This window comes from Henckelia pumila, chromosome 4, assembly GCF_033568475.1.
Source record: "Henckelia pumila isolate YLH828 chromosome 4, ASM3356847v2, whole genome shotgun sequence".
NCBI lineage: Eukaryota > Viridiplantae > Streptophyta > Magnoliopsida > Lamiales > Gesneriaceae > Henckelia > Henckelia pumila.
Window position 1 is genome coordinate 145,060,179 of NC_133123.1, and position 27,538 is coordinate 145,087,716.

At 40.1% G+C, this 27,538-nt stretch overlaps 1 protein-coding gene across 1 annotated transcript in view; it reads right to left on the minus strand.

Moving 5' to 3' along the window:
• Positions 1-14,242: 14,242 nt before the first annotated feature.
• The window catches only part of LOC140860323 (uncharacterized aarF domain-containing protein kinase At1g71810, chloroplastic), a 74,016-nt gene continuing 60,720 nt past the window's right edge, over positions 14,243-27,538 (minus strand). Inside the window, exon 22 of the mRNA XM_073263282.1 lies at positions 14,243-14,483. The gene's annotated coding sequence lies outside the window, so the exon portion shown is untranslated. The remainder of the gene's footprint in view (positions 14,484-27,538) is intronic.

The window sequence follows — 27,538 nt, forward strand, 5'->3', positions numbered from 1 at the left end:
GCTTCCTATAAATATTTAGGAGTATTCAATAGCTTAGTTAAGGCTTTTAGAGCACTTTAATGATAGTAGTATCATTTGGCAGTGTAGAGCAGACTATAGGCGTGGACCTAGAGTTGGTAGAGCTTGCACTGTTTTGAGGTACGAAAGTACTGTTCGAGATATCCTGACTGAGTATGCATGTATTATGTGACTGCATGATTTATATGCCATGATATTATGCTGCATTCATTTGCATCTTGCTGTATCTCTTTCGAGATGTCTGTTAGTAAAGTTGTACCCTATCCTGTTAGTGGATGGACTTTCATCAATTTGGGTCTGGCGTATCCACGGTTATCTTGGTATGGGAGCCACCTCCTGAAGCGACGGCACAGCGTGCTACATACCAGGGCTCGGTCTGTCTCTGTTATCTGATCCTTGACCTCGAGTCTATAGGGAGTTCACTTTGCATGCATGTATACTCATACTCTCGCACTGAGCGTTTTATGCTCACGTCTCATACTCTGTGTTTCTGGACACCCTATTCCATGGGGCAGGTTTGCGATTGGACGAGGAGGGTGGATCCAGGAGGGGCTAGTCAGTGGTTGGCCAGCTGGAGCTTCGCTTAGGTTTTATTACTGATGTTTGGGTTGATACAGCTATTCGATTTGGTTGTATATTATTGGATAAATTACAGATTCCTTTACTTGGGATTGTATATTGTTTATGGTTTCCGCAGTTTTATTTTGATATCTGTTTAATTAAGTTAATTGCATGCCTAAGTTCTGTTTAGTAGGTGATCCGGGTAAGGGTCACTACAACTATGCTTATTAATGCGCAAATCGCCTTCGGAAAGGTATGAATGTTTCTCTGAGTGATGATGATTCTGAAGAAGAACAAGAAAAGGTTGAACAGGATGATCTCATATCTTTTACTGCTTTACTGGAGAGTAAGAAAAATTTTCAGATTAATCCTCTTGGTGTTGGATCCGGTGTTGCAACACCTGGACGCAACACTATTCAAAAATCTGTTTGTTTTGTTGCTTCTAACCTTGTCAATTCCAGCAATCATGAAGAACAGGTAGCTGATCCTTATACTCTGGAAGGTATTCAAAAACTCTATGAAGAGTTATACAGTGATTGGAACAAGAGGAATCAGTTGAACACAACTCTTACAAAAGAGAATACTGAATTGAAAGCTGCTGTGGCTAGACTGGAAATTCTCATGAGTAAGAAAGATATGGAATTAGGGTTGCTGAATTCTGAACTTGAAAGAGCAAAAACTACACTTGATAAATTTAATTCCAGTTCAAGCAAACTTGATTCCATTTTGACTATAGGTAAGAATGATAAGTTTGGACTTGGTTTTAAAAAAAGTGTTTTTGAAACTGGTGAATGCTCCAAAACACCAGTGTTTGTGAAGGAAGGTAATGATTCCTTGAACCATCCTTCAACTGCTTCGAAAGGTAAGAAACTCATTGTTGAAAAAGATGTTTCTGTTCCTAAACCAAAACAATGGAAGCGTCCTTTTGTATGTCACTATTGCCTCAAATCTGATCATATCAGGCCTTTTTGTCGTAAGCTTAAAAATGACTATGTTTTGTGGGAATCTAAGCAAGTGTTACCCTCCGTGTTGTCCCACACCAAGAGCAACACTGGCAGAAAGAGGCCCACTATGAAGAAAGTCTGGATACAAAAGCCTGATGTTAGATGTTTTGTTATTTATACTTCCTTGAAAGCTAACACTGCAGGTAATTGGTATTTTGATAGTGGAAGCTCTCGGCACATGACAGGTTTGAAAGATCACCTCACGGACTACCTTGAACAGAATGGTGGTAGAGTGACCTATGGAGGAGGTGCAAAAGGAAGGATTGTTGGCAAAGGAACACTCAATGTGGAAGGGTTTCCAAAGCTTCACAACGTCTTACATGTTGAAGGACTTAATGCAAATTTAATTTCAATTAGTCAACTGTGTGATGATGATTTGCATGTGAAGTTTGATAAAAATACGTGTGAAGTTTTTGATAATGCTAATCGTTATGTTATCACAGGTACACGATCAGTGGATAACTGCTACCAACTATGTGAAGAATTGACATGTAGACACTCAAAGATTGATGAGTTTAGTCTATGGCACCAAAAACTTGGACATGTGAATTTCAAGACCTTAAAGAATCTGAGTAAGTATGAAGCTGTCAGAGCTCTTCCAAATCTAAAGACTGGTGCTCCATATGTTTGTGGTGCATGCCAAAAAGGTAAGCAAACCCGTGTTGCGCATCCCGTGTTACAACACTGTGGGACAACACGGTGTCTTGAACTTTTGCACATGGATTTGATGGGTCCCATGGAAGTCGAAAGTTCTGGAGGTAAAAAGTATTCTTTGGTATGTGTTGATGATTTTTCTCGTTTTACATGGATAAGGTTTCTTAGAGAAAAATCAGATACTTTTGGTGTTTTTAAGAAGTTGTTTACCAAGATTACTAACCTACATACTTTGACTGTAGCAAGGATCAAAACTGATCATGGAAAGAAATTTGAGAACTCATTGTTTTCTTCTTTGTGTGATAAGAAGGGCATCTCACAAGAGTTCTCTGCCCCAAAAACTCCTCAACAGAATGGAATTGCCGAAAGGAAGAATAGAACATTGCAGGAGATGGCTAGGGTGATGATGAGCTCAAAAAATATCTCCAAAAATTTTTGGGCAGAAGCATTGAACACAGCGTGCCATATTTCCAATCGGGTTTATTTGAGAAGTGGTTCTTCAATGACTTCCTATGAGATACTCATGGGAAAGAGGCCAAATCTTAACTATTTTCATATATTTGGCTGTGTGTGTTATATTTTGAATGATAGAAATCACCTAGCAAAATTTGATTCCAAGAGTGATAAGTGTTTTTTCCTTGGTTATTTTACTAATAGTCGTGCATATAGGATGTATAACCTTAGGACCAGAACAATGATGGAATCCATTAATGTCGTTTTTTATGATGGTGCAGATCTCAAAGGAAAAACTGCTAAAGATGATGTTGAAGGCTTGCTAAAAATTCCTCCCGAAGAACACAGTGTTGCCTCAGATGTTACAACACCAAACACAACACTGGTTCCTTCAGAAATTCATGAGGAAAATTCCCAAAATAATGAGGAAGCTGAAATGATTAATGAAAAGAACCTTCCAAGCAAGATACAGAAGAATCATCCTTCATCACAGATTATTGGAGATGTGCATGGAACAAGGCAAACTCGAGGTAAGGACAAGGTTGACTACCGCAAGATGGTTGGTTTAGTATGCATGAGTTCTGTGTACTCTCAGGTAATGCATTACTGTTTTGTCTCCAATATTGAACCCAAGAATGTCTATGATGCTTTGAATGATGAATTTTGGGTAAATGCCATGAACGAAGAACTTGAGCAATTTGTCCGAAATGATGTTTGGTTTTTGGTTCCACCACCTGATCATGGTAATGTTATTGGTACAAAATAGTTTTTCAAAAATAAAACCGATGAATCAGGAAGCATCATTAGGAACAAAGCAAGGTTGGTTGCTCAAGGGTATACGCAGGTTGAGGAGGTTGATTTTGATGAGACCTTCGCTCCTGTTGCCCGCATTGAGTCAGTCCGACTATTGTTAGTTATTGCATGTCATATGGGTATAAAACTTTATCAAATGGATGTGAAGAGTGCGTTTTTTAATGGTATTTTGAATGAGGAGGTGTATGTGAAGCAACCCAAAGGCTTTGAGGATCCACATCACCTGGATCATGTTTACAAGTTGAAGAAAGCACTCTATGGTTTGAAGCAAGCTCCACGAGCATGGTATGGTAGGTTGACCGAGTATTTACTCGAAATTGGCTTCAAACGAGGTGAAGTTGACAAAACCCTTTTTATTCAAAAGGCCAAAGGTGAAATTCTTATTTGTCAAGTATATGTGGATGACATTATCTTTGGTGCATCTTCTCAAAAACATGTTGATAATTTTGTTGAATGCATGTCTTCTACTTTCGAGATGAGCATGGTAGGAGAGTTAACTTTTTTCCTTGGATTGCAAGTTAAGCAAACAAATGAAGGAATTTTTCTTTGTCAAAGTAAGTATGCAAAGAACTTGGTGAAAAAGTTTTGCAAAGAGAATGTTAAGAACATGAAAACTCCTATGAGCTCGAGTGAAAAATTAGGAAAAGACAGTGTTGCGGCTGGTGTTGACAACACCATGTATCGCAGCATGATAGGGAGTCTTTTGTATTTGACTGCTAGTCGTCCTGATATCCTGTTCAGTGTGTGTTTATGTGCTAGATACCAATCTGATCCAAAGATAACCCATTTAAAAGTTGTCATGAGAATTTTGAAATATGTTTCGGGTACATTGGACTTGGGATTGTGGTATACAAGGGAAACCAACACTAACCTTGTAGGTTTTAGTGATGCCGATTGGGCTGGTGATGTGAATGATAGAAAAAGCACTACGGGTGGGTGTTTTTACCTTGGCAATAATTTGGTCTCATGGTATAGTCGTAAGCAAAATTGTGTATCACTTTCGACTGCTGAATCTGAATATGTGGCAGCCGAAAGTTGTTTCTCACAACTTCTTTGGATGAACTAAATGATTGAAGATTATGATTTTAAGAGTGAACCCCCCATTATTTATTGTGATAATTCGAGTGCTATTGATATATCAAAAAATCCAGTTCAACACTCACGCACAAAACACATTGACATTCGTCATCACTTTATTCGAGATTTGGTAGAAAAAGGTATGATTCAAATGGAGTTTGTTGGAACCAATAACCAATTGGCAGACATCTGTACTAAAGCATTAGATCATGAGAGATTTTCAACTCTTCGAAGGTCTCTCAGCATGTGTGCATTATAATCTCTTGCATGTGTTGTCTTCGGTGTTACAACACTACCGACAACACTGTTGTTTTTCTTGTCATGCATTATTTTTTTTTAGACATTCTGCACTCATTCTGTTTTGTGTGGTGTTTAATTCTCTAGTTCGTTGATTCACTCAATGCCAAGTTTTTCTGCAAACTGTTCTTGAAACATACTGGCCCTTGCAAAATAGACTCTGACTAAACCACTAAGTAGTTGAGGGATGTACGTGTATTCCATGTTCTTGTTCCATGTGAAAGGTGGTTTCGCAAATTCAGTGTCATAATCTTTTATAAAGTTTGTTGACCAATGTCATAAATACGAACTTTATCCAAATTGGAAGAAAATGGAAAAAGCTACCTAATTGAGTCCAATGAAGACTGTTCGATTAGTGTGAAAGCTACCACTTCTGAAATTTTCTTTATCAAGGGTAATCAAGTGTGTATGTCTCAAATGCTTTTTGAAAAACTATGGTGTTGGAGTTGATGTTGGCAACACGAGAGGCAACACTACACTCGTCAACATATTGTTTTGCTTGTGATTGCATTTTTATTTTATGTTACACTCTGTTTAGGCATAAAATAGGTCATGCATATGCATTTTTGCTAATAGAGTTCTGGTTTTTGGGTAAGGTTCTAAATAGACGAATTTTGATGATTTACCCTATTTATTAAAAAAATTGAATTTTCGTGATTGATTTTTGGTTCAGTGGAGTTAGGCTGATGTGGAGGTAATTCTGGAATATTTGGATTGAAATATTTATCTCGGATTATTGCCTTAATTATGGGAATTTATCTCTTTAATCTCTGTTTTAAATTTTCGTCCGTTAGGAAAGTTACCGTTGTAACTGAAGAGAGATCAGGGATCAGGGTAATTATGGGTTTGTTAGGATTTTGTTACCGTTTGAGATAAGGATTCTATAAATATTTTTTTATCTTCGGGCATTATCATCTTCTCTCAATTCTTCTGTTCCTCCCTCTGCTCATATCTCCGATGATGAGCCTGATGCAGAGATGATGGAGGAGTTTGCACAAGGCAAAGCACATCATGGTTCCTCCTCTTCCTCCTCTTCCTCCTATACCGATTCTGTTGCTGACTCTTCTGATAAGAGTGCGGATATTGGAGAAGAAGAAGACTCTGAGGATGTTTCCAGCATGGACGCTGATGAAGACCCTCTGAATCAAGAGGATGTTTTTGCTACTGCTACCAGTGTTGCTGTTGGTGTCGTCAACACCACGAACAACACTGTTGATGAGGACTATGACATAGATGCTGCTCATTTCCTCATGTTTTACTCTGGTGATGCTGCTGCAACTTGGCCTCTCCTTGCTCACAGAGGTCTACTGGATGAGAGAAACATTGATGTTCGCTCCTATGATAGGTACAATCTCATTGACTTTTTGAAGCTTCGACAGCTTTATTCTACTGTGGTTGTTGTGATACCCTACTGTAAGAGGGTGATTCTGGAGTTTTACGCCAACTTAACATCAAGCATTGAAGATTCAGAATCTGCAAAGTATGACTTGGTGTATCTACGGGGTCGGCTGTTCGAGTTCACTCCAGCCGTGATCAACTCTCACTACTCAACCCCCGATGTTGATGAAGGAAATCCTCCAGAGATCAACGAAGTAATTACTGTTCTCACTGGAGGTATGGTCAAACAGTTCTCTGACCATTTTTCTGCAGCCAAGCTCACTTCATTTTATTCTGTGCCACACAAGATAGCTGTGAGGAATTGGACGCCCTTCTCCAACTCCACCGTTATCACAAGACCTCAGGCGGTCATTCTATATGCCATTGGGACTGGGAGTCCTTTTAATTTTGGGAAGATGGTATTCAAGACGGTACTCCAGTTTGCTGATGGAGGTCTCAAGTCTACCAAGCTGCCATTCCCATCTCTGATTTATGGCATTTTGGAATCTCAGGCGTTCATTCGCAATATTACAGAAGATCTCACTGATCTGCCTGAGACTTTGAAGTTAGCAGCTGGGCTCCTAAAGGGGAATCACGTAATGGATTTACCCTGGACTGCCTCTCCTACTCCTGCTGCTGACATGGCTGGTGTTGCCCCCGATGTTGTCAACACGGGAGACAACACTGAAGAAACAGTGCCTACTCCTACCTCTCTGGAATTCACCACTGCCACCATTCAGCTGCTGATGACTCGTGCCGAGGAAAAGATTGCTCAAGCTCAGGAAGACATTGCCTTCTATAGCACGGTCTTGGCTGATTGTCGGCGACAACTTGGCATTTTTGGCCAAACAGGGGGAGATAGTGCACAAGATGAAGATGAAGCTGGTCCATCTGGAACTAAGGATGATGCGAATGAAGCTTCTGATCAAGATAGCTCTGATAGTGATCAAATTTAGATTTTGTTTCTTCTCTCATCCTTTCTTTCTTTATTGCTTCATTCTGATTTTAATATAACTGTGTTTATTCGTTCTAGTTACGTGCCTTAATTGCTCATATATGTGTTAACTAGACTAACATCTTCTACCCCAATTATGCTTTGATATTCGAATTAAAGAATCTCATGGGTATTTGCTCATGTTATCCATCGTGTTACGACATGAGGGACAACACTTCAGGGGGAGACTTTAAAATTCAGGGGGAGAAGAGTTTTTAACTCAGGGGGAGTTTATAAGTATCTCATACTTGTGCATTGTGTTGTCCAGAAAGCAAAAAGGGTGAGATTGAAAGGAATTTTATTCCTTGTATATTTCGGCCCCAATTAATTCGAAATTAGAAGATTTTGCTTTCTAGACAAGATAGATTATTTGGTAAATATTCCATGTATATCTCGTATATGTTAAAGATATATTTGCCAAAGTTTAAATCATATCGTGATAATGTGATTATTTGATAAAATATAATTTGATATTATCATGATTTGATTTCCATGTATTGATAGAGTTTATTTCCTACTAAAAGGTTGTTACATATTCTTGTAGGACTCTATCTAAGGAAATCTTCAAAGCTTGGATGGTTATCTATAAAAGGAGATTTCTACGCACAAGAAAAAGTGAGGCTTCAGACGATAATACACTGCGCATACTCTGAAAAATTCTGTTGAAGAATTTGAAGAACTCTGAAGCAAGGTTTGCAACCATCGTTGTTGCATGTCCCCGTGTTGCCGTTCGTGTTGAAGACATCAGAGACAACACTGTGGGAATAGTGTTGTTCGAAGATCTTTACTGTCTCTTCAATTTAGGCCACGGGAGTTGCATCCAATAGTTTTTATACTTTGTCGTATTGTAGGATGCAAGTTTGATTTTTCAACATGTTGAGAAATTTAGTATTTAATGACTTTTCGTAAAATCACTAGGATTGTTTTGTAAGACTGCTCTTACGTTTACTAGTGATATTTAGCCCTAAGGCACCCGCACGAGTTTTATACTCGTGCAAAAGTTATTATTTGAGTTTTATTTACGCTTTAAATTTCCGCTGCACTGTGTTGTCTTTAGTGTTACGACACGAAGTACAACACTGCCTTATTTTACATAACAACCACGTACACCGTTTCTTTCACAAATCACACCCATCTCCCAACTATATTCCTTAGGACTCTAGCCACTCTCCGAAACGAGAGAACACCCAACTCGAACCAGAAGCCAAGCCCCATAAAAAAAATAAACGAACCATTCATTGAATAAACATGAAACTTGCAGAAATCTTAAATTTATGCTCGATACCACACACACAAATGCAACCACAGTTCTTTATCGGCCAAGATAAGCATAATAGCGATCCAAATGGTGAGGGGAAGAAATTTGAACATGCCTTAAACGCAAAAATAATAGTATGAAAACGAAGCTCGTGACGTGACGATCGTTGTACCGTAAAAATCTTGAAAAAATGAAGAAGATTTTCGTGTAGTGTGTGCGAGTGAGAAGGCACGGCTCCCTGGAGTTTCTCAGAATGAATGATGTCGTGAGAAAAGGGGGAAGAAGATGGAGTGAATTAGGGCTCCTTGTTTGGGTTAAAAAAAATCAAACGGGCCTTGGACTATTAAATTAGTGGGATGGGCAATGGAAGACCAAGTATGCTAGCCCATCATAGGATTTGGATATTTAAATTCCTAATTTTCGAAATTACAAAGGCCCAAAAATTTAAGGTGCCTTAAAAGCCCTAAAAATGACTCAGTTAGGTGAAAAATAAACTTTCAAAATATTTATATATATAAAACTGAAATTTTTCAATAAAATAAATCTTAAAATAATTATATTAGGCTCTTTAAAATCTTAATTAAATTTAACACGTAATCATTATAAATAAAAGTCATTTAAACCTTTAACTTAATTTATTATATTATTCTATTTAAAATATTAATTATCCAAAACGCATCACGCCTTTCATGGGCGCGACTCTAACAAATACATGGTCTCCTACGGCAAACTCAAGGTCGCGACGTCGTCGATCAGCATAACTCTTCTGAAGACTCTGTGCGGTCCTCATCCTGTCTCGAATCCGCAACAACATATCTGCAGTCTGTTGCACCAACTCATGCCCTAAGAGAATCCTCTTGCCAATCTCATCCCAATGTACGGGAGCCTTCTCCCATAAAGAGCTTCATAAGGAGCCATACCTATAGACGCTTGATAACTGTTGTTATAGGTAAACTCTACTAGAGGTAGCCTCGACTCCCATGAGCCCTGAAAGTCGATCACACAGGCTCTCAACAAATCCTCAAGGACCTGAATAACCCGCTCCGACTGTCCATCAGTCTGGGGGTGAAAAGCAGTACTAAACTGTAGCTTCGTCCCTAAGGCTGCATGAAGAATCTTCCAGAAAGAAGAAGTAAACTTCGGATCTTTGTCTGACACAATCGAGACTGGAATCCCATGAAGTCTGACAATCTCTTGGATATACAGCTCTGCATACTGAATCATGGTGAAATTAGTCCTCACCGGCAAGAAATGCGCCGACTTGGTGAGTCTATCGACAATCACCCAGATCGCGGTGCATCCTCTGGCGCTCCTCGGCAATCTCACCACAAAATCCATAGTAATGTTCTCCCATTTCCACTCAGGGATAGGGAGTGGTCGAAGCAACCCTGCTGGTCGCTGATGCTCTGCTTTGACCTGTTGACAGGTCAAACACTCGGATACGAAGCGACTAATGTCTTGCTTCATCCCTGGCCACCAATACAATGACAGCAAGTCTCGGTACATCTTCATACTCCTAGGATGGATAGAGTACGGAGACGCGTGCGCCTCAGTCATAATCTCAGTCCTCAACTGTCCCGAACTCGGCACCCACATCCGACCTCTGTACCGTACAATGCAATCATCGACTGTATAAAGTAGGCCTCCCTTGGCCTCATCCCTCTGCCTCATAAGAACCAACTGCTCATCAGAAAACTGTCCATCTCTAATCCGATCTCGTAAGGTAGGCTGTACTGTCAAAGCGGACAAACTCGGCGTGAGACCACACGAGTATACCTCCAAATCAAACCTCTCTATCTCCGCCTGGAGAGGCCGCTGCACAGACAAACAAGGCACTACTGAAGTTTTTCGACTCAATGCGTCAGCCACCACATTAGCCTTATCCGGGTGGTAGCTAATGTCACAGTCGTAGTCCTTCACTAACTCCAACCATCTGCGTTGCCTCATATTCAACTCCTTCTGCGTGAAGAAGTACTTGAGGCTCTTGTGATCAGTGAAAATCTTACACTTCTCACCATACAAGTAGTGCCTCCATATCTTGAGTGCAAACACTACTGCAGCAAGCTCTAAATCATGCGTCGGATAATTCTTCTCATGAATCTTCAGCTGTCTCGACGCATAGGCAATCACCTTGTCGCACTGCATCAAAACATCGCCTAAACCCAATTTAGACGCATCGGTGTAAACCACGAACTCCTCATGATCCACCGGCATTGCCAAAACTGGCGCAGAAGTAAGAGCTTCCTTCAACCGATCAAAGCTCCGTTGACACTCCGAGCTCCAAACATACTTCGCATTCTTCCTGGTCAAAGAAGTCAAGGGCCCTGAAATAGAAGAAAAGCCCTTGATGAATTTCCGTTAATAACCCGCTAGACCCAAGAAACTGCGAATCTCCGAGGCATTATTTGGAATCCTCCAATTCTGCACGGCTTCTACCTTCGACGGGTCAACAGCTATCCCATCTCTAGAAACAATGTGGCCTAGAAACGCCACACTATCAAGCCAAAACTGACACTTACTGAACTTGGCATACAACTGCCGCTCCCTCAAAATCTGCAAGGCTGTCTGCAAATGCTGCCTATGATCTTCCACGCTCCTCGAGTAGATCAAAATATCGTCGATGAAGACAATAACAAACTGATCAAGATACGGCTGAAACATTCGGTTCATGAGATCCATGAAAACCGTTGGAGCGTTCGTCAAACCGAAAGGCATCACCATAAACTCATAATGGCCGTATCGTGTCCTAAATGCAGTCTTGGACACGTCCTCCTCCCTGACCCTCAACTGATGGTATCCAGACCGCAGATCGATCTTAGAGAATACTGAATCTCCCTGTAACTGATCAAACAGATCATCAATCCTCGGCAACGGATACTTGTTCTTCACCGTCACCCGATTAAGCTCCCGATAGTCAATGCAAAGTCTCATACTTCCATCCTTCTTCTTGACGAAGAGCACAGGCGCACCCCAAGGTGAGAAACTAGGGCGAATGAAGCCCTTCTCAAGCAATTCCTGAATCTGTTCCTTCAATTCTTTCATCTCGGTAGGAGCAAGACGATACGGTGCCTTAGAGATAGGCACGGTACCTGGCAGTAACTCAATGCCGAATTCAACCTCTCGGACTAGCGGAATCCCGGCAACATCCTTCGGAAAAACATCCGAAAAGTCACGGACCACATCTACATCCTCCACTGATCCCAAAGATGGCTCTGCCACTGCAACCACACTAGCAAGAAATCCATGGCAACCCCTACGTAATAACTTCCTCGCACGTACACAAGAGATAACGTGCGGGACTCCACTACAATGGGCTGCATAAAAGAAAACCGGATTCCCACTCAATGGCTTCAATGCTACTGTCCTCTCCCGGAAATCGATCGAAGCTCCATTGACCGTCAACCAATCCATACCCAAAATAAGATCAAACCCCATCATCGGCAAAACCACTAGATCAGCTCTAACCACATACCCCTCAAACTTCAACTCCAAACCACTGATAACACTGGTGGTAGAGAGAACCTCACCAGAAGTCACGGTAATACCGTACCCTGAACTAGACACCTCGGGTACAATACCCACCCGCTCAATGAAAGACTGAGAGATAAAAGAGTGTGTTGCTCCAGAATCTAACAACGCAAATGTCGCAACACCTCTAATACTAATTTTTCCTGCACGCAGAAAAGTTCCCAAACAGATATAGACTATGCCAACTAGCATAATAATTCATCCCAGTTGCCAACAAAAATCCATCATAAATACGCAAATCCATAAATTCAACAATTTCAATAAATCTTAAGCATGCAGTTCTAAATCACAAGTACAAACGATAGCATAATCGCCCAAGCAAATCAATAACTAAACAACCCAAGAGTGGCGGCTAATCATAAATGAGAATTACCTCTGATAAGAGAAGTATCGGGATCAGCCTCCACAGCCTGCATCACAAACAGGCGCCCCGTCATCTGCTTCCTCCTCGGGCAGTTCTTCGAAACGTGACCCGGCTCCCCGCAGTGATAGCACCTGCCTGAACCTGCCATACACTGACCGGAGTGGGGCCTCTGACACGACCTACAGACGGGTACTCCTCCAGGGGTAGGGGCAACGCCCCCTGCTGCTGCTGCTGCCTGGGCTGGCCCTGTGGCCTCCGCTGCTGTCTAGGGGGATTTGGGCCCTTAGACGACCTAGGGTAAGATCTCTTCGCAGGCTGCTGCGAAGACTGTCCCCGAGATGGCTGCTGGAACTAGAGGTGTCAAAATGGGTTAGGCTCGTCGGATTGGCCCGCCCCGCCATACAAAATAGGTGGGTTGGGTTGACAATTTCCCAACCCGCCTTAAAAGTGGGCCGGCCCGCACCGCCCCGCCTAATGGTGGGTTAGGGTGGGTTGCGGGTTGGCCCGCCAAAATTCACCAAATAACACGTAAACCTGCCGGGTTGGCCCGCCCCGCCACTTAAAATAGGTGGGTTGGGTTGGGGTTTTCCCTACCCGCCTTAAAGGTGGGCCGCCCCGCCACGCCCCGCCCCGCCTAATGGTGGGTTGCGACGGGTTGTGGGTCGGCCGGCCCCGCCAACTCGTTTTGACACCTATAGCTGGAACTGCCTCTTCCTCTGATACTCGGCCTGCATCTCTCTCCTCCCTGTCTCCGACCGATACGCCCTGTTCACCGCTGCCTTATACGTCGCCACATCGGCCATAAAAACATCATGCTTGATGTCGGGCCTCAAGCCGTCGGTGAAGTGTCGAAGCCTCTCTCTCATCCTCGGCTATCATGGGTACAAAGTGGCACCCACGCTCGAACTGCTTCACATACTCGGCCACAGAGCAGTCTCCCTGTCGGAGAGTCAGAAAATCGCGGACCAGTCGACCGCGAACATCCTCCGTGAAGTACTTCTCAAAGGACACGGTCCTGAAGTCCCTCCAAGTCATCCCCACCACATCCAATCCAACCACGGCGCCCTCCCACCAAAGGGCTGCGTGATCTTTCAGCATGTAGATGGCGCAACGAACTCGGTCAGCATCCTGAATCCCCATATAAGCAAAAATCGTCTCTAACGATCGGATCCACTCCTCAGCAACTAACAGATCAGTGGTCCCTGCAAACTCCTTGGGATCCTGCCTGCGAAACCTCTCAGCGATATCCTCCTCACGAGTCTTCCTAGGCCGATCAGCCTGATGCTCCAGTAGCCTAGTGATGCCTGCTAGCATGTCCATGCTAGCTCTCTCAATTGCTGTAAGTGGCGGTGGTGGAGGTGGCTCCCGCTGATCACCATCCTGGCCCGCACCCTCGGGGTCCTCCTGTCTCAAAACGCCCCTCGGAGCTATGCTGCAATTCCCAAAAATCCTCATGTAACCGTATTGCATAACTAAGTTTTTAATTTAAGGAAACGCTTATAAAATAACTTTCAATGAAATTTAACTAATGGGTCTCGCTCAAAAGCATATGCTTAAAACATTTAAACTCATGACTGGCGATGCGACTTCTGAGCTCCACGTAGCATGCTACCTTACCCTCCAAGGACCATGCTTTGATATCAAGTTGAAACGACCGAAAACTCGAGGGAAATTTTTTTTTTAAAAAAAAAAAACATATAAATTTATATACCACATATATGCCCATACATATACGCGTCATTACTAAAAATAATTTTATTCCATGTGATATAATATATAATAAATTGGTTGATCTCTAGCAAATTTTAAGATGCCTAATTAAATTAAAGGATATGCAAGCGTGCGAAATACGATAACGCAAAATGCGGAAATACATAGTTTAAAAATACTCAAACATGGTCAAATCATAACGTGAGTGGTAAAATAAAAAACATGCACTATAAATAGTTCAATACAATCCTCAGAATATTCTCATAAAAGTGCGGAAATAAATACTGCAATGGTCACGGGCAAGCCAACTAGCAGCGGATGCTCAGAGGTCCTCGCCGCCAGTCGGGACCACATCAGCTACGGAATCAAACTCACCTGCACCATTAAGATCTAGTGAGCCTAGAGGCCCAGCATGCTCTATAATATACATAACAAGTACTACTAAATAAAATCACATGCAAGCACGTGACACATATAAAAATAACCTGAGGATTTTAATGCATGCATGAACGTAAAATCATATGCGTAATAATAAATCGTAACATAATCATATCATAATTACGTAACATAAATATGACATGTCATAATCATAAAATCTTTGTTGTGGGGATCCATAGGCTCATAATCGTAAGTGAAAAGGTCATCGGGTCCGGTATCCCGACCTCTAGTCCCATGTTTGTCACAAATCACATCAATTATCCCAAAATTATTTTTCTTCACATGCCATCAATTTAACGTGAAACATATGCATGAATCGTGAATTAAAAATATTATTTTTCCTAAAAAAACATTGTCCGTAAATATATATTTAATTTTTTTTTATAAAGATAATATTTATATCAAAATATTACATATACATCTATTAAATATATATTTACAGACTGTGATTATGTCTTGGCTGGTTCGAGTTGCTGTCCCTTAACTTAAACCCTTAAACTAAGTCTGACCCAATTATTTAAAAAAACTTAAGCCCAATGAAATATAATTCACGATTCTAAATATCCATTTTTAAGCCTATTATACAATCGGGCTTTTAAACTAATTACCTGGCCCGATTTAGAAACACTTAAACCCATACTCCATATCGTGAGACCTAAATAAATTTGACCCAGCCCGAACACCAACCAGCCCAGACCTGGCCCGGACTCTAACCCAACTTGCCCAAGCCCATCTTCACTCACCTGACGCCATTTCCTCCCCCGAGAATCTCACCTTCTAAGCTAACCAGCTCCTCCATCTCGGCTAACCAGCTCCGGCCACCCATGACCGGAGACGCGCCGGCAGGACCATCCCAAAGTCCTGCCGGATCTCCTAAGCCCAGACCCCTGTCTTGAGCCGCACAGACCTAGGCTCGGCCAAGAGCCGCTTCCATCCCCTGTCCAACAACCAACACAGCCACGAAGCATCGGCCAGACATTCTTCCAGCCCGTTTCTCCACCTACCTAGACTCTTGGGGACCTTATCGAGCCACCAAACCAGGGCCAGCACTCACCGAACCACTTGGCCAGAAACAGGATCCGAAAGCCCCTCCTAAGGAAACCATTTCTGCGCACGCTTCGGAGCCCCTGCTCACGGCCTCACCCAAGGTCCGATCGGCCCTCAACCAAAGACCACAACCAAATCACACCCATCTCCCAACTATATTCCTTAGGACTCTAGCCACTCTCCGAAATGCTGTAAATGGGAATGGATATGGATTACTTGGAGAACACCCAACTCGAACCAGAAGCCAAGCCCCATAAAAAAAATAAACGAACCATTCATTGAATAAACATGAAACTTGCAGAAATCTTAAATTTATGCTCGATACCACACACACAAATGCAACCACAGTTCTTTATCGGCCAAGATAAGCATAATAGCGATCCAAATGGTGAGGGGAAGAAATTTGAACATGTCTTAAACGCGAAAATAATAGTATGAAAATGAAGCTCGCGACGTGACGATCGTTGAACCGTAAAAATCTTGAAAAAATGAAGAAGATTTGCGTGTAGTGTGTGCGAGTGAGAAGGCACGGCTCCCTGGAGTTTCTCAGAATGAATGATGTCGTGAGAAAAGGGGGAAGAAGATGGAGTGAATTAGGGCTCCTTGTTTGGGTTAAAAAAAGGGAAATTTAGATAAAAGGGAGTGCATTCTATCGTATTTAAAAAGAAGGATTCATTGTTTAAATTACTAATATATCCTTCTATTTAACTTTTTTAAAAAACTTAAATCTATTTGTTTCTCCCAAATATTTCATTATCCAACGTTCCCAGTTTCCACGGGGTGGTTAAAAAAGTATGATTACTTTGTGAAGTATTTAAAATAAAGGGATGTTGACTATTTATTTTAAAAAACAGGGAGTTGACTCATTTGAATTAAAATTAAACCTAATAAATAAATAAATTAAAAGAATTAACAATGTCAGGAGGTTTATTATTTGTTTCTTCTCCCCCAACCAAATTCTCCCGCAAAAGAAACGGGAAACCTATAAAAACCTGCAATCTTCTTCATTTTTCTCTTCATCTGGATGCTAGTCCTTGAGCTGTGAAAAAAACCTAATCTATTTCAAACATCTTCTATTGCTCATTCATCTGTATTTGAAACAAAATTTTATCAAAGTACAAGCGCAAGTAAGTTTTCTCCATTCTTGTTTTTTAAGAGAGTTTTGTCCATTATTGTTGAATGTAAGCATTTATCTGATTTAAGTCGTTATTCTTTTCATTTAGCAAGTGCAAATAAAAAAAATGATGTGTTGGAATCTGGGTCGATTCAAGGAACCCAAGGTTTGGGTAGCTTGGGTGGACCCAAGCCCTGGGTTTACCCAAAGCTTGGGTCGACCCAAGCTTGGGTAAACCCATAGCTTGGGTCAACCCAAGCTACCCAAACCTTGGGGTTCCTTGGGTCGACCCAGGGTGATCCAAGCCTTGGGTCAACCCAATGAGTTTTGGGTCGACCATGGTTGACCCAGAATTCATGGCCAAAACTTTTTTGGTTAACCATAGGTAGTTCTTGTTATTTTGTACCCAGAACTCTTTTGGTTGACCATGGGTAGATCATAGACAGAGCATGTAGTGTTCTTGTTATTTTTTGTGATTAAAATAGTTTTATTCTTATAATTTATGTGAATTTTGTAGGTTATGCCTACAGTAATAGTTGTTCATTTCGATGGTAGATGGGAAGCGAGTGAAGAAAACGTATATAAATGGAATCCCGGATCGAATTCAAAGTTTGCAGCTATTCCAGTATATGATGATTTTTTTCTTCTTGAAAATTTAAATCGTGAACTATATAGAGCTGGGAAAATAGAAGAGTCTGCCAACCTGAGGTTGAGTTACCTTCTAGAGTTGTCGTGCAACATTCAACCGATTTATATAGAGAATGATCAAGATTTGAAAGCATATCTGTATTTTGGTTGTCCGAAAACGAGGCCAGTGCTTAAAGTTGAAATTGAACATGTTGTTGGTTTTTTGGATGTTTCTGATAATGTGCATGAAGTTGGTATTGATGAAGGCAATACTAATTATAACGATCAAAACTCTTATGATGATTATTTTGATTTGAATATTGTTTCTTTGGATCGTAATAATATTAGTGAGGCTTTTGATGAGACAAATGTGGTTGCAAATAATGAGGCCGTTGTGGTTGCAACTGTGGATATTGATAGCGAGCCAATTGTGGTTGCAAGTAATGAGACAGTTGTGATTGCAAGAAATGAGTCAGATATGGTTGCAAATGTGGATATTGTTAATGACACATTTTCATTCACAGATGGTTCAAACTTGTTTGTTGGTCAAGAATTTCCAAACAGAGATGCGGTGAAAAATTTGTTAAGAAGAATCAGTTTGGAAGCATGTTTTGAATTTGAGACAGTAAAAAGTAGTCAGGTGGTGTATGCTGTGAAATGTACCGTGGCTAATTGTAAGTGGAGAATCTGGACCTCAAAGATGAAAGATTCACATGTATTCTCCATTCGAAAATATTGCAATACACATACTTGTGATTTGACGGGGAGGCGTAAGAGAATCCGTGGAGCTAGTTCGATTGTTTTTCGTGATATGTTGGTGAATAATTTTCAAGGTAATCAAGTACAAATAACACCGAAAGCGGTCATGGCGATGATGCGCAATAATATGAATGCTGATATATCATATTACAAGGCTTGGAGAGGAAAAGAACTAGCAGACAATATTTTGAAAGGTGATCCTACCAAGAGTTTTACTCTACTGCCTTGTTATTTGCACATGGTTGAGAAGATGAACCGAGGAAGCATAACAGACATATGTGTTGACGAGAAAAATCGATTCAAGTATATGTTTCTTGCTTTTGGTGCGTGTGTCAGGGGATATCGAAGCATGCGAAAATGTGTGTCAATTGATGGTACATGGTTGAAAGGCAAGTACAATGGTGTTTTACTTGTGGCATCCGCACAGGATGGAAATTATCATCAATATCCTTTGGCGTGGGGAATTGTCGATGGTGAGTCTACTTCTTCGTGGAGTTGGTTTTTGACGAAGTTGTTAGAAGTAGTACCAGACTCGACTGATCTGGTGATAATTTCAGACAGACATCAGGGAATAATTAATGCTGTTTCTAGTGTTTATAAAAATGCACATCATGGTCATTGTGTGTGGCATTTATCCCAGAATTTGAAAACCAGGTGCAAAAAAAAGGGCGCAACGGAAATGTTTTTGCAGATTGCAAAAATTTATAAGCAAAACGAGTTTGATGTTGCATACAGTGATTTTAGGAAGAGATATCCTGAGGCTGCGCAGTTTTTGGACGAAAGAGATACACTTGATCGATGGACTCGAGCATATTGCCCAAATACTCGTTACAATATTTTGACGACAAACGGGGTTGAATCAATCAATGCTAGACTACTTGAAGAGAGAAAGCTTCCTATAATATCACTTTTAGATTCTTTACAGAGACTGACATCATCTTGGTTTGTCCGATATCGTAACGCATCAGTTGCAGCTAACAATAATCTGACCCCTACCATCGAGGGAATTCTTCGCAGCCGGTTCACTGATGCCCAAGGAATGCAAGTTTTTGAATTGGGCCGTCTTGAGTTTGATGTTCGGAGTGGTCGACACTCGGCCATTGTGGACCTGGAATCTAAAAGATGCACTTGCCGAGTTTTTGATATTGATAGATTCCCATGTGCTCATGCCATTGCAGCCAGTTGGTTAGCGAATATTGACTTGTATCAATTGTGTTCAGAGTATTATTCTACGATGACATGGTGTATGGCTTACTCAGAGACTGTCTATCCAGTTCCGGAAGAAAGTGAATGGCCACCTAACATTAATTTTCCAGTTGTATTACCTCCTTGTCTACAAAAAAAAGTGGGTAGAAAAAAACAAAATAGAATTCCTTCGATTGGAGAATTTAGTAAAAGATAGAAGTAGCTTTTGTGTTTTGTAATAATGAGTTAAAAAAACATAGAAGCAACCTTTGTGTTTTGTAATAATAAGTCAAAAAAATATCTTGTCCAAAAAAAATTGGGTCGATCCAAGAAGTTTCTTGGTCAACCCAAGAGTTTCAGGGTCAACCCAAGAGTTTTTGGGTCGACCCAAGAAGTTTCTTGGTCAACCCAAGAGTTTTTGGGTCGACCCAAGGCTTGGGTCAACCCAAGCTACCCAAACTTGAAAGATTATATATTAAAATCGTTAAACCAAGATTATATATTAAAATCGTTAAACCAGTGGATTCAACTATTAAAACATGTATCATTATATAACATACTCGTAAAAATAACGGATACATATGTTATAACTTGAAAGATTATATATTAAAATCGTTAAACCAGTGGATTCAACTATTAAAACATGTATCATTATATAAAATACTCGTGATACATATGTTATAACTTGAAAGATTATATATTAAAATCGTTAAACCAGTGAATTCAACTATTAAAACATGTATCATTATATAAAATACTCGTGATACATATGTTATAACTTGAAAGATTATATATTAAAATCGTTAAACCAGTTAATTCAACTATTAAAACATGTATCGTTATATAAAATACTCGTGAAAATAGGATATACATATGTTATAACTTGAAAGATTATATATTAAAATCGTTAAACCAGTGGATTCAACTATTAAAACATGTATCATTATATAAAATACTCGTGAAAATAGGATATACATATGTTATAACTTGAAAGATTATATATTAAAATCGTTAAACCAGTGAATTCAACTATTAAAACATGTATCATTATATAAAATACTCGTGATACATATGTTATAACTTGAAAGATTATATATTAAAATCGTTAAACCAGTTAATTCAACTATTAAAACATGTATCATTATATAAAATACTCGTGATACATATGTTATAACTTGAAAGATTATATATTAAAATCGTTAAACCAATGGATTCAACTATTAAAACATGTATCATTATATAAAATACTCGTGAAAATAGGATATACATATGTTATAACTTGAAAGATTATATATTAAAATCGTTAAACCAGTGAATTCAACTATTAAAACATGTATCATTATATAAAATACTCGTGATACATATGTTATAACTTGAAAGATTATATATTAAAATCGTTAAACCAATGGATTCAACTATTAAAACATGTATCATTATATAAAATACTCGTGAAAATAGGATATACATATGTTATAACTTGAAAGATTATATATTAAAATCGTTAAACCAGTTAATTCAACTATTAAAACATGTATCGTTATATAAAATACTCGTGAAAATAGGATATACATATGTTATAACTTGAAAGATTATATATTAAAATCGTTAAACCAGTGGATTCAACTATTAAAACATGTATCATTATATAAAATACTCGTGAAAATAGGATATACATATGTTATAACTTGAAAGATTATATATTAAAATCGTTAAACCAGTGGATTCAACTATTAAAACATGTATCATTATATAAAATACTCGTGATACATATGTTATAACTTGAAAGATTATATATTAAAATCGTTAAACCAGTGGATTCAACTATTAAAACATGTATCATTATATAAAATACTCGTGATACATATGTTATAACTTGAAAGATTATATATTAAAATCGTTAAACCAATGGATTCAACTATTAAAACATGTATCATTATATAAAATACTCGTGAAAAGTTTTTTGGTCAACCCAAGAGTTTCTGGGTCAACCCAAGAGTTTTTGGGTCGACCCAAGAAGTTTCTTGGTCAACCCAAGAAGTTTTTGGGTCAACCCAAGGCTTGGGTTGACCCAAGCCTTGGGTCGACCCAAGCTTTGGGTAAACCCATAGCTTGGGTCAACCCAAGCTACCCAAACCTTGGGGGTTCCTTGGGTCGACCCAGGGTGATCCAAGCCTTGGGTCAACCCAATGAGTTTTGGGTCGACCATGATTGTAAATCGTTAAACTAGTGGATTCAACATAATTGTGAAAATAAAACCTTAAATTCATCAATTCAAAAGAAATAAAGATCAATGAATAGTCCATTGATTATCAAACATATTACAGAGTAAAAAAAATCTAAACTCAGTTACAAGTTTGTCATCTAACTTTAATACTAGGTAATCACTTTTCTTGGATAAAGCATATCCAGCAACGGCGAGGACAAATGCTCCTGAATCCTCACTGTAAAATAAAAACAATATGAAACTATTAGTCATCTGTCAATGATAAACATATTACACATTAGAGATATGATAACGTACTGTTTAATCTGGGCTTTGAACTCATCAAACATTTTTATAGACCATGACCTCTCAGGATGTGGGTTGTTCCCAACAAAAGATAGCAGACGAGCAACGTTGATAAGTATAGGCCCTATGTCCTCATCCAGATCTTTGCACTTAGGATCGTGCTTTCGCTGCAAATCATATATAGTGCACTTATTGACCCCTGCAACGAGTTTTAGTAAAAACCATCGTCCATCTCTGTGGACTGGGATGAGGATTATTCGCGCCTTTGCCCAGGAGACACAAGGCCATTTTGGATCCATCCCTTTAACCACCCCTACCACATTTGTTTTGAGAATTCGGTTTTCAACTTCATCCACCACGGACATCGACACATAGAAATGCCTATCCATCAGGGACACGTTTGTTGACATCACTTCAGGATGTTTTAGCTGAATCTCGAGTAATCCACGGAGAGCTTCACCCATGAGCTAAATTCGACAGAAGAATATTTTTCAAAGATAAAAAATAATTGATCTACAAATGTTCACGAATTTTAAATGCTTACACAAATCGTGACGAGCGAATTTGCGATTGTCATGGGCTTGTAGAACGACTTGTCATAATTGTCATAAAATCCTTTTATTCTGCTAGGCGAACTTACAAGCATCGATGCTCTAACTCGAGCCAACGAGTTGTTTACCTTGAAAGTCAAGTACTCCACAAATGGCCTCACACCGTCACAACCTCTCGACGTGGTTGCCTCAGAACCTGACATAACCGCATTAGGAGTCACCTGAATATCTAAAAACATAAAGTTGATCATTTATTATGTTATGCTATACATAAATATATACGTAAAAAAATGCATTAACTCACCTTCAAAGGATTCCTCTGGTATAGTTGGCAGCTCAACTCGGCTATTTTTGGGAAACAATTCCCTGATCATATTATCATCAACACCTAACAGTATACATCAAACAACTTAAAATTAAAATGACAATTTTAATACATAATTCTCTTATGTGCACTTAATTAAAAATTACTCACCAACGTCTGCCTCAAGTACAGATGATTTTCTCTTTTGCCTTCTGCTATAGACCATGCTATAATCTCTCTGAACATGTACCGCCGTCTGAGACCTGATCTCAGCCAAACCTGCTCTAATCTGTTCAGTCAAACTCGATCTCAACTCATCAAAACCAGCTTTCATTTGCCTTATACACGCTCTGGTGTCGATAAATTGTGCTCTCATCTCAAGACGCAATGAGTTAACGGTATCATCCAATTCACTCAAACGCCGCCCAAAACGATGCTCAAGGGATGATGTGCGGCGAGTAGGATTGGCTCCAACGTAGACTCTAGGCCCCGTACGAATGGGACGAAGAGTGCTAGAGCTGGATCTAATGGCATCAGCAGAAGGGGTGCTGGAGCTGGATCTAGTGGCTTCAATAGAAGGGTTGCTAGAGCTGGATCTAGTGACATCATGCTCGAGAGGGTGCTGGCTGCATATAACAGCCTTACCCTGACTCCACAACTCTAGTACCCGAGTGGTGACGACATCTGGTGCAGAATCAACAAAAACACCGGTGGTATAATACGATGACATGAGCTCCTCATAAGTAGGAGTCAAATATCCAACACAATCCTATATTTATTTAAAATCGTATCAGATAAATTAAAAAAATTATGTCCACAGCTACGATATCAAATTAATTAATATTACTTACGTTTATATCACAGGCACCAAATGCTGCACTAACATCAACATCAGACGGGGCACGATTTGCAGGCCACATGTTCGTCACCCACTGAAACATCCTGGGCAAAATCAAACCGTCTACCATATCTTTTCTCTTGGCAAACTTTTGTGCCACACTAGGATAATATTCATAAGCCAAGATCTGCGAAAATTATTTCAAACAATATTATTATTATAAATAAAAATAACAAAGTCACTTTTAACATTCAAAAAATGATATACCTGCAGAGGCAGCACAAAACCACATAGAAGAAAATTGCCATGAACTTCTTTACAACCATGTCCCTGGGAAGTATATTTCTTTAAAAGGTCCTTCTTCAAAGATTTGACGGCATCATGATAGGCTATTCTACCCCAGGGATACTTATTAAACCTATCCAAATCATCTATAAGCCTTAGACATGTACGGTCGACCTTCATGTTTTTTTTCCTACTCCCCCCACAGAATACAGCAGAATAAAAGTAAAGATTAGCCATCTTCAACTTCTCCACATCTATCCCCACAGTCTCATTTTGTCCTACGGCAGTAATCTTTGTCTCCAAATCACTAAGAAAAATTTGAGACTTACCAACAAAGTGTCTCGAGACAAAGATACTTTCTACATCTGGTAGATCTGTCGGCTCTATACTGCAGCTGAGACCTGTTATTAAACAATATTCTAACATAGAAAATCTAACTGGCCTTTTACGCACGACCATCCAAAAATCATCACTACCGTTATCAACTATCTGGCTACTCATTAGATACCACATAATTTGACTTGAAACATTAAAATCTCGGTGATACCTAACGAGGTTACCAAATGGTGACTGATCAAAAAACGTTGCTATTTCCTCGTTGTTCAGATAGTTATGAATCTTCTGGGCAGTCTCTTTATATCTCGACTCAATTGTCAATTTCACACGAAAAATTGCATTTCTGCCCAGTTTTGTTGGCAAATATACCTATGAAAAAATAAAAATAAAACAAATACATTAGAACAATAAAAAACAAATATTGAATCATGGATCAAACAAATCTATGTATCTAGCCAAGCTCAAGTGAAACCCAAGCGTGGGTCAACCCAAGGCTTGGGTTTACCCAAGGAAGGCTTGGGTTGACCCAAGCTTTGGGTCGACCCAAGCCCTGGGCAGAGCTTGGGTCAACCCAGGGCTTGGGTCGACCCAAGCTTTGGGTTGACCCAAGCCCTGGGTTTACCCAAAGCTTGGGTCGACCCAAGCCCTGGGCAAAGCTTGGGTCAACCCAGGGCTTGGGTCGACCCAAGCTTTGGGTCAACCCAAAGCTTGGGTCGACCCAAGCCCTGGGTTGACCCAAGCTTTGCCCAGGGCTTGGGTCGACCCAAGCTACCCAAACCTTGGGTTCCTTGGGTCGACCCAAGCCCTTGGATAAACCCAGAGTTTGGGTTGACCCAGGGCTTGGGTCAACCCAAGCTACCCAAACCTTGGGTTCCTTGGGTCGACCAGGGTGACTCAAGCCTTGGGTTAACCCAAGACACCTAAGACCCAGTAAATATAAATTTTTTAAATATTACCAGATCCTTGTTAGCCATTTGATTCATGAAATTTGATATGTGTTGGATGAGAATGGATTTAGAGAGAAAAAAAGTGACCTGCGAGAAGGGGGAGGGAGAATGGAGATGAGAGAAGGAAGATGGGTGGAAACTGGGGAAATTTAGATAAAAGGGAGTGCATTCTATCGTATTTAAAAAGAAGGATTCATTGTTTAAATTACTAATATATCCTTCTATTTAACTTTTTTAAAAAACTTAAATCTATTTGTTTCTCCCAAATATTTCATTATCCAACGTTCCCAGTTTCCACCCATCTTCCTTCTCTCATCTCCATTCTCCCTCCCCCTTCTCGCAGGTCACTTTTTTTCTCTCTAAATCCATTCTCATCCAACACATATCAAATTTCATGAATCAAATGGCTAACAAGGATCTGGTAATATTTAAAAAATTTATATTTACTGGGTCTTAGGTGTCTTGGGTTAACCCAAGGCTTGAGTCACCCTGGTCGACCCAAGGAACCCAAGGTTTGGGTAGCTTGGGTTGACCCAAGCCCTGGGTCAACCCAAACTCTGGGTTTATCCAAGGGCTTGGGTCGACCCAAGGAACCCAAGGTTTGGGTAGCTTGGGTCGACCCAAGCCCTGGGCAAAGCTTGGGTCAACCCAGGGCTTGGGTCGACCCAAGCTTTGGGTAAACCCAGGGCTTGGGTCAACCCAAAGCTTGGGTCGACCCAAGCCCTGGGTTGACCCAAGCTCTGCCCAGGGCTTGGGTCGACCCAAAGCTTGGGTCAACCCAAGCCTTCCTTGGGTAAACCCAAGCCTTGGGTTGACCCACGCTTGGGTTTCACTTGAGCTTGGCTAGATACATAGATTTGTTTGATCCATGATTCAATATTTGTTTTTTATTGTTCTAATGTATTTGTTTTATTTTTATTTTTTCATAGGTATATTTGCCAACAAAACTGGGCAGAAATGCAATTTTTCGTGTGAAATTGACAATTGAGTCGAGATATAAAGAGACTGCCCAGAAGATTCATAACTATCTGAACAACGAGGAAATAGCAACGTTTTTTGATCAGTCACCATTTGGTAACCTCGTTAGGTATCACCGAGATTTTAATGTTTCAAGTCAAATTATGTGGTATCTAATGAGTAGCCAGATAGTTGATAACGGTAGTGATGATTTTTGGATGGTCGTGCGTAAAAGGCCAGTTAGATTTTCTATGTTAGAATATTGTTTAATAACAGGTCTCAGCTGCAGTATAGAGCCGACAGATCTACCAGATGTAGAAAGTATCTTTGTCTCGAGACACTTTGTTGGTAAGTCTCAAATTTTTCTTAGTGATTTGGAGACAAAGATTACTGCCGTAGGACAAAATGAGACTGTAGGGATAGATGTGGAGAAGTTGAAGATGGCTAATCTTTACTTTTATTCTGCTGTATTCTGTGGGGGGAGTAGGAAAAAAAACATGAAGGTCGACCGTACATGTCTAAGGCTTATAGATGATTTGGATAGGTTTAATAAGTATCCCTGGGGTAGAATAGCCTATCATGATGCCGTCAAATCTTTGAAGAAGGACCTTTTAAAGAAATATACTTCCCAGGGACATGGTTGTAAAGAAGTTCATGGCAATTTTCTTCTATGTGGTTTTGTGCTGCCTCTGCAGGTATATCATTTTTTGAATGTTAAAAGTGACTTTGTTATTTTTATTTATAATAATAATATTGTTTGAAATAATTTTCGCAGATCTTGGCTTATGAATATTATCCTAGTGTGGCACAAAAGTTTGCCAAGAGAAAAGATATGGTAGACGGTTTGATTTTGCCCAGGATGTTTCAGTGGGTGACGAACATGTGGCCTGCAAATCGTGCCCCGTCTGATGTTGATGTTAGTGCAGCATTTGGTGCCTGTGATATAAACGTAAGTAATATTAATTAATTTGATATCGTAGCTGTGGACATAATTTTTTTAATTTATCTGATACGATTTTAAATAAATATAGGATTGTGTTGGATATTTGACTCCTACTTATGAGGAGCTCATGTCATCGTATTATACCACCGGTGTTTTTGTTGATTCTGCACCAGATGTCGTCACCACTCGGGTACTAGAGTTGTGGAGTCAGGGTAAGGCTGTTATATGCAGCCAGCACCCTCTCGAGCATGATGTCACTAGATCCAGCTCTAGCAACCCTTCTATTGAAGCCACTAGATCCAGCTCCAGCACCCCTTCTGCTGATGCCATTAGATCCAGCTCTAGCACTCTTCGTCCCATTCGTACGGGGCCTAGAGTCTACGTTGGAGCCAATCCTACTCGCCGCACATCATCCCTTGAGCATCGTTTTGGGCGGCGTTTGAGTGAATTGGATGATACCGTTAACTCATTGCGTCTTGAGATGAGAGCACAATTTATCGACACCAGAGCGTGTATAAGGCAAATGAAAGCTGGTTTTGATGAGTTGAGATCGAGTTTGACTGAACAGATTAGAGCAGGTTTGGCTGAGA